The following is an 8,527-nucleotide window of genomic DNA, read 5'->3' as shown; positions in this document are numbered from 1 at the left end:
TCTGCCATTCCATTATTCAATATCAATCTCAAATGTACACTCCTTGGTTCTTTGAAACCTTATAACTAACTGCTCCTCTTCCAATGTTACTGTTTTTCCTAATAACCTAACCTTCTCTTGGGATTCATCTAATTCTATTCATCCACTCAACTTTTCTGCCAGTTGTGTCAGACCTCCTCATGCCTTTCTTATTGGTAATTTAAACTTTTCTGTTACTACAAGCCAGATGTTAAGACATGTATAATGTAAAAACTGTACCTGAAGTGCTTGTATTGATTCCTCAGTTACCTCTCCTTTTTAAATCATGCACCATCCTCCCTTTGCTTGGTTACCAGTTACCTTAAATCATGCTTGGACTGGTGACAATGGGTCAGCATTACTACATCTAGCCCTGGAACAGATTCATCACCCCAAGAGATTTTTAGGTGCTCTCAGTTTTGGAGTTGTCTCTCTTATAACTCTCAAGCCAGCACAACCACTGCTTCAGTGGCATTAACCCAGCAAGTTCAAACAGCTCATTATGTAAATGCTCTCACCAAAAATGTTTCTACATATTGCATTCTCAAAATGACCTTAACAAGGAGCTTCAACAAGGGATCCTCAAACTACAGGAAGAATTGAACCTTATGGAAGAAACCCTTGCTGGATTAGTCCAACACATACAACTCACTTGTGATTCTCAGTATCATCACATGTTCATTACCGCTGCTCAATGGAATGGCACTTACCACAACTGTACTTTGATCCAACATTATATTCAGGGAGCTTGGACTCAAAATTCTACCATACACATCCAGCACCAGACTAAAGATATTCTTGACCTACAAGCTGCCCATCTCTACTATCTCCCTTGACTCTATGCAGAGTTGGCTAGACAAACTTCTTCCTAGTCATTGGTTTAATTTTGGACTTAAAGGACTAATAGGCATAAGTGGACTCATGCTTTTGGGTCTATTTAGTATTATATGGCTAAAAAGACTAATCACTCGAGAAACTAACCACCACAAAAAAGAAAAATTTCTACAAGCCTTTTTCATAAAAAATAAAAAAGGGGGAAATATAGGCAAATCTCAGGACCCCCAAAGTCTCTTGGAGAAGAGTAGAGTCATTGTAGCTTTTGTGCAACATCCCTAAGAAAGATTGCAACAGTCCAAGAGGACAGTTGCTGAACTCCCCTGTTCTCTCTCTGTGTGGGACTGGGAAGACCCAGTTCCAAGAACATGATTTTCTGCACTTGGGCTCATAGCCTTAGCAATGTGACAGCCAATCCTAGTACAGAAGTCAAGGGAAACCTGGGGACTGGCAGGTACTCCTTCCTGCTTTTCTGCACTGCACAGAAATAGTAACCCACTCTGAGAATGAACCACAAAAACGTTGAGTTGACATTGTTCAGGTTCAGAAACTTAGGAATAAACCAATGTACTATTATCAAATTGCTGAAAAAAACATGTCTCCCCAAGGTTTTCGTGATGTTTGGTAACAATTTAGTAGACTTAAAATACTGAAAAAGCACTTTCTATTATCTTGGGATAGGCCATGATTGAGGATGAGTTAAACAAATGCAACAATGAAAACCAGAGATGCAATCCATCTGTGAAATCCATCAATGAAAACCAGAGATGGAATCCATCTGTGCAGCCATTAATGATACTAAGTGAAGGATCAACCCTGACATGGAGTTAATGCACTAGAATCTGGTGCTGGATAACACTTCATCGAGACACATACACTTACCAAATTCTATGTCAACAGAAATTATTTGATACCACTTAAGGAAAAATTATTTGTTATACTAGGAGTACCTTTTCTTTCTACAGTTCCAAAACAGTTAGGGAGATGCTTAGGAATAAATGAAATGAAGGTGGTGAAAGATCTCTGCAATGAAAAGAATAAATCACTGATGAAGAAATTAAAGAGAATACAAATAAATGGAAATATATCCATTGTTCACAAATTAAAAGAAAATTGTTAAAATGTCCATACTACCCAAGGTAATCAGCAGATTCAGTGCACTCCCTGTCAAAACACCAGTGACATTCTCCCCAGAAATAGAAAAAGAATCCTAAAACCATGGAATAGCCAAAGAAATCTTGAGCAAAAAGAATAAACCTGCAGATGTTACACTATCATATTTCAAAATATACTCTGAAACTATTGTAAGAAAACAGTGTGGTATGGCATAGAACCAGAAACCCAGACCACTAGAGCAGAATAGAGAACCTGGAAATAAATCCACTTGTCTATATCAAACTGATGAAGGTGACAAAAGCATGAATTTGGAGAAAGTACAGTTTCTTCAATAAACAATACTGAGAAAATTAGATATCCACATGCAGAAGAATGAAAACAGACCTATCTCCTACTATATACAATGGACACTCCAAATAGATTAAAGACTTAAGACCCAAAACTATGAAACTACCAGAAGAAAATACAAGGAAAATGATTGAAGATGATGGAATGGGTAAGGTTTTTTTGGATAAGGCCCCAAAATTAAAGGCAGCAAAAGCAAAAAGAGGCTAACTGGATTACATAAAACCAAATTGTTTCTTCATAACCAAAAGTATCATCAAAGCTAAGAGACAACCTATAGAAACATAAAAAATATTTAACAATATAACTGAAAAATGGTCAATAACTAACATGTAGAAAGCCAAAGAAATTGAAAGCAAAAAAAAAAAAACAAGAGGAACTAAAAAACATGCATGGTGGTGCACACTAGAAATATCCCAGCAAAAAAAAGAATAAAATACCTAGGTGTAAACCTAACAAAAGATGTGAAAGACCTCTACAAGGAAAACTATACACTTCTGAAGAAAAAGATTGAGGAAGACTATAGAAAGTGGAGAGATCTCCCATGCTCATTGATTGGTAGAATCAACATAGTAAAAATGTCTACACTCCCAAAAGTAATCTACATGTTTAATGCAATTCCCATCAAAATTCCAATGACATTCATTAAAGAGTTTGAAAAATCTACTGTTAAATTTATATGGAAACACAAGAGGCCACGAATAGCCAAGGCAATACTCAGTAAAAAAAACAACGCTGGAGGTATCATGATACCCGACTTCAAACTATATTATAAAGCAATACAGATAAAAACAGCATGGTACTGGCACAAAAACAGACATGAAGACCAGTGGAACAGAATAGAGGACCCAGATATGAAGCCACACAACTATAACCAACTTGTCTTTGACAAAGACGCTAAAAATATAGATGGAGAAAAGACAGCCTCTTCAACAAAAACTGCTGGGAAAACTGGTTAGCAGTCTGCAAAAAAACTGAAACTAGATCCAAGTTTATCACCCTATACCAATATTAACTCAAAATGGATCAAGGATCTTAATATCAGACCACAAACTCTAAAGTTGATACAGGAAAGAGTAGGAAATACTCTGGAATTAATAGGTATAGGCAAGAACTTTCTCAATGGAACCCCAGCAGCACAGAAACTAAGAGGTAACATAGATAAATGGGGCTTCATAAAACTAAAAAGCTTCTGCTCAACAAAAGAAATGGTCTCTAAACTGAAGAAACCACCCACAGAGTGAGAAAAAATATTTGCCAGCTACACATCAGACAAAGGACTAATAACCAGAATGTATAGGGAACTCAAAAAACTAAATTCTCCCAAAATTAATGAACCAATAAAGAAATGGGCAAGAGATTAAACAGAACTTTATCAAAAGAAGAAATTCAAATGGCCAAAAAACACATGAAAAAATACTCACCACCTCTAGCAATAAAGGAAATGCAAATTAAAACCACACTAAGATTCCACCTCACCCCTGTTAGAATAGCCATCATTAGCAACACCACTAACAGTGGGTGTTGGTGAGGATGCAGAGAAAAAGAAACCCTCTTACACTGCTGGTGGGAATGCAAACTAGTACAACCACTCTGAAAAAAAAATTTGGAGACTTCTTAAAAATCTAAACATATATCTACCAGCAATACCACTCTTGGAGATATACCCAAAAGACTGTGACACAGGTTACTCCAGAGGCACCTGCACACCCATGTTTATTGCGGCACTATTCACAATAGCCAAGTTATGGAAACAGCCAAGATGCCCCACCTCTGACGAATGGATTAAGAAATTGTGGTATTTATACACAATGGAATTTTATGCAGCCATGAAGAAGAATGAAATGTTATCATTTGCTGGTAAATGGATGGAATTGGAGAACATCATTCTGAATGAGGTTAGCCTGGCCCAAAAGCCCAAAAATCATATGTTCTCCCTCATATGTGGACATTAGATCAAGGGCAAATACAACAAGGGGATTGGACTTTGATCACATGATAAAGCGAGAGCACACAAGGGAGGGGTGAGGATAGGTAAGACACCTAAAAAACTAGCTAGCATTTGTTGCCCTCAACACAGAGAAACTAAAGCAGATACCTTAAAGCAACTGAGGCCAATAGGAAAAGGGGAACAGGTACTAGAGAAAAGGTTAGATCAGAAAGAATTAACCTAGAAGGTAACACCCACGCACAGGAAATCAATGTGAGTCAATGCCCTGTATAGCTATCCTTATCTCAACCAGCAAAACCCCTTGTTCCTTCCTATTATTGCTTATACTCTCTCTACAACAAAATTAGAGATAAGGGCAAAATAGTTTCTGCCTGGTAGCAAAGGGTAAGGGGGGGTAAGGGAGGGAGCGGGGTGAGGGGTAAGGGAGAGCGGGTAAGGGGGGAAATGACCCAAGCCTGTATGCACATATGAATAAAATAAAAATTAAAAAAGAAAACAACTAACGAAGTATTTCAAATAGTGAATACAGAGGTTGTGGATGTTCCCAACAGGAGAAAATGAGGCATAGGATATGACAATTGCCCCCATCTGACCATCACACACTGAGCTCAGGTGATTAAATATCATACTGTTTCCCACAAATACGTGAAATTATTGTGTGTCGTGAATGTGTAAATGTAAATATAAATGAGTGAATCATGGCGCAGGTAAGAGAAGCCACAGACCACCTGCCTTCCCTTGGTCTCTGGAAATGAAGAAATGCACTTTCCTTTTCAAGGAGCTTGGGGCACACATGAAAATATTCTGCTAACAAGACATCCTACTGAGTAGCCCATGGTGTTGCACTGCTAGAAATATCACAGTGAACTCCACTAGTATGTGCAATTAATGTGTGTTGATCAAAACAAAATACATTAAAACTAATGAAAAGGATCATAATGTTGGTGGAGCCGAAGGGGGATTTCCCCATCTCCTTTTTTGAAGCCAGTATCTTTCCCATAGTCCTGACAAAAACCAGACCACTTTTCATTATGAAATCTTTGCTTTAACCTCATAGCTCTGGCCTCTGTGCACACATCACCTGTAGAAAATCTTCACTCTGGACTTAGACCTTAGGTTAGGAAGAACATCCAAATTGAGATTTTAGAAACCTCTGGCTATTATCAATGATCTTATTGAAAATGCTTGGTAGACAACAACATGGACACCAGAAAACCAATGTCAACAAAGAAGATAGAAAGAAAAACAGTCGTGCTATACCAGTAAGTTGTTCTCAAAAGTGACCTATTAGCTGGCCCCAGGGAGCCAGCTTTGCCTGAACTTCTGCCCAGTTCCTTCAACTCCTAATGAGATCTGGGAGTCCTAGCACTCTGTTCACTGGCTGGGGACCTCCTGTTTGTGACCAAATACCCATGAGGAAACTATTCCAGAGATCTTCAACCTGAGAGGTGGGAGAGGCTCATTCTTGATGCAGAGTAGCATATGTGCTCTGCCCACACAAGGAGGAGATGGAAGAATGATGGCAGTGCACAGAACCACGGGTGAGCAAGGTGGCAAGAGGAGCCTTGTCTCTGCACTCCAAGCTTGGCCCTCAAAGGGGCTGCCTCTTCCTGATAGCTGGCATAGTGTTAAAAGTCACAGTGGGACAGCGAATTGGCTTTACTAAGTGTGGAGGCAGAATCAGACCTTTCTCCAAAGCCCCAAGGAGGCTCTGAAGAGTGAGTAGTCAAGTATGCTTGTTTCATTCTGTAGCTTCCTTTCTGGAATCCATCATGAAGCCCACCTAGGTGGGATGTGAAGCCTCCTGTGCTGCAGGCAGGGTCTTATCTGTGAGGGTGCTGGAGCAGCAGTGCATTTTAACCCCACTCTGGAGGATATAAGTGAGGCTCCTTTTGCTCCCCTGCCATCAGCCAGAAGAAGATCTTGCTTTCTTAGAAGAAAATATCTGCAAGTGAGGAAACTCTACCCCATGAAGGGTCCTATAAGGGCCTGGTCTCAGGAATTCTGGTAACTATGCACTTGCTATAGTCCTGGAGTAGAAGCTGAAGCTCTTCAGACTGCCAGCCCAGGCCTGCAGCTCAGAAGTGAACAATAGCCACCTGGGCAGCACAGAGAAGTTGTCCCATGGGAGCTGAGAAAGACAAGCTCCCTGTTGCTGTTCTTCAGCCTGGTAGTAAGAGCCTAGAGACAAATATGGTCATAAGACAAATGACCTGGTGACGGAGTGAACAGAGAAGGGGAAGGTTCAGTGAATGTTGAAATGAGTGATGATGAGGTGCTGAGTTCCTGGAATGCCCTTGCTAAGTGGGCTAGTCCTATGAACAACTGTCAACCCTTTATCCTCAGGTGCCAGCATGAAGCACAAAAGAGCAAACACCATTTTTTATTTACATCTTATTCCTTTTTGTTGAGCATTCCCAGTGTCAGTCATCTCCAGTTGCTTCTGCAAATGCCTGTGCTAAAACAGATCATCTCTAAGACCCCTGTGGTCCTTAGCTTCATTGGGTATCATTAAGATTGACCAAAGAATGAAAAAAGGCAAGATGAGTGTAGCTTAACTGTCATTTCATAAAAAATTGCCAATGGTACACTTGTTCCTGTTAAAAATATTTTGTCATAACATTTGGAGACAGGAATGGTTTGGACTGGGGCAGACCTACTAAAGTCCCAGCTATTGTTTCCTGCTCTGTAAGACTCTAGAAGCCTCAAGTTCTCCCACTGTACAAGCATGAGAGTATTTTGATTATCGTGGAGAATAGCAGAAATACAGAATTTGAGAGATTAGCAGAGTACTAAACATTATTAAAAAATCCAAAGTGATGAGGAAAGCAAGAGGAGGAGGATGGTGTTGAGGAGGAGGAGGAGGAGAAGGATTGTCATGGCGTTGATGATCTGAGCCAAAGAATAATAGGCTAATGATCTTGTCATGCATAAGCTTTAGGAAGACACAGGGACACACATTGCCTGCCAAGTGAGCACCCTTTTCTCTCTTCTCATCAGACTTGAGCAGAAGGTAGAATGACCTTCCTGGGTGCTCCTCCAGGAAGCCCTTGCTCTCTGTGACCTCTTCACTAGGTTAAGACTGATGAGTAGGAGATGCATAAGGACACGGGGAACAGAACAACTGTCCAGGAATTCATCCTGGAGGGCTTTCCTGCTGTCCAGCAGCTGGGGAAGGTTCTCTTCTCAGTGCACCTGCTGGCATACCTGACCTCCATCGCAGGAAACTCAGCCATTGTTATCATCACCTGTGCCAACACCCGTCTCCACATACCTATGTACTTTTTCCTCAGCATTGTCTCTTTCTTTGAGTGTACCAGCACTGCTATACCAAAGTTGCTGGTTATTTTTCTTCTAGGCAGGCAAACAATTTCCTTTGCTGCCTGTTTGATACAAGCATTTGTCTTTCTATTTTTGGGAGCATCAGGTTTCCTCCTCATAGCTGTGATGTCTCTGGACAGGTATGTGGCCATTTGCAAGCCTCTGCATTATCCCAGCATCATGAACCTGAGGACTTGCCTCCTCCTGGTCACTGCCTGCTGTGCTATGAGTTTCATCCTCATCACAAGCCTACTAGTGAAGGTTTCCCATTTATCCTTCTGTGATGCCCATGTCATCCCTCACTTCTTCTGTGATATTGACCCTCTGATCCATCTCTCTTGTTCTGACACCAGATCTACTGAAATGATGGCCTTTGGTTTCACTTCATTTATCTTTTTTACATCCCTCATTGGAACCATCATTGCATACAGCAACACAGTAGTCACAATCATGTATCTCCCATAAGCCAAGGAATAGCAGAAAGCTTTCTCTACCTGTTCTTTTCACCTCGTCATCCTGTCTCTGATGTACAGCAGCTGTGTCTTAATATATGTGAAAACAAAGCAAAGGAGAGGCTGACTCCAACAGACAAGCCACCCTTGTGAATATGGTGGTGACACCCCTGCTGAACCCTGTCATCTACACCCTGCACAACAAACAAGTGCAGCAGGGTCTGAAGGAGGCTGTGTGCAGAATGAAAATATCAAGATAAGAAATCACATGACCTTGGATTGGACAATTGCAGGAAACCTTTTGCCTCCATTTAACTGATATGCAAACCACAGATTTCCAGGTGGAGAGTCTGTGGCAGAGCTGAGTCTCTGTGCTCACCTCTCATGGAATGAAATCTCTGTTTTCTCATGGCTACATTTAACTTTGTATATATATCATCTCCCTCAAAATTCCACATGCTGGTGATCAACAATTTTAATTGTAAAAGCC

General features: G+C 40.6%; 1 pseudogene; it reads left to right on the top strand.

Moving 5' to 3' along the window:
* The first annotated feature begins 7,360 nt into the window (after window positions 1–7,360).
* Window positions 7,361–8,297, top strand: LOC109675554 (olfactory receptor 6S1-like; annotated as a pseudogene).
* The last annotated feature ends 230 nt before the right edge of the window (window positions 8,298–8,527 follow it).

Source organism: Castor canadensis, chromosome 7, assembly GCF_047511655.1.
Source record: "Castor canadensis chromosome 7, mCasCan1.hap1v2, whole genome shotgun sequence".
NCBI classification, from domain to species: domain Eukaryota; kingdom Metazoa; phylum Chordata; class Mammalia; order Rodentia; family Castoridae; genus Castor; species Castor canadensis.
This window is presented reverse-complemented; position numbering and strand designations above follow the sequence as displayed.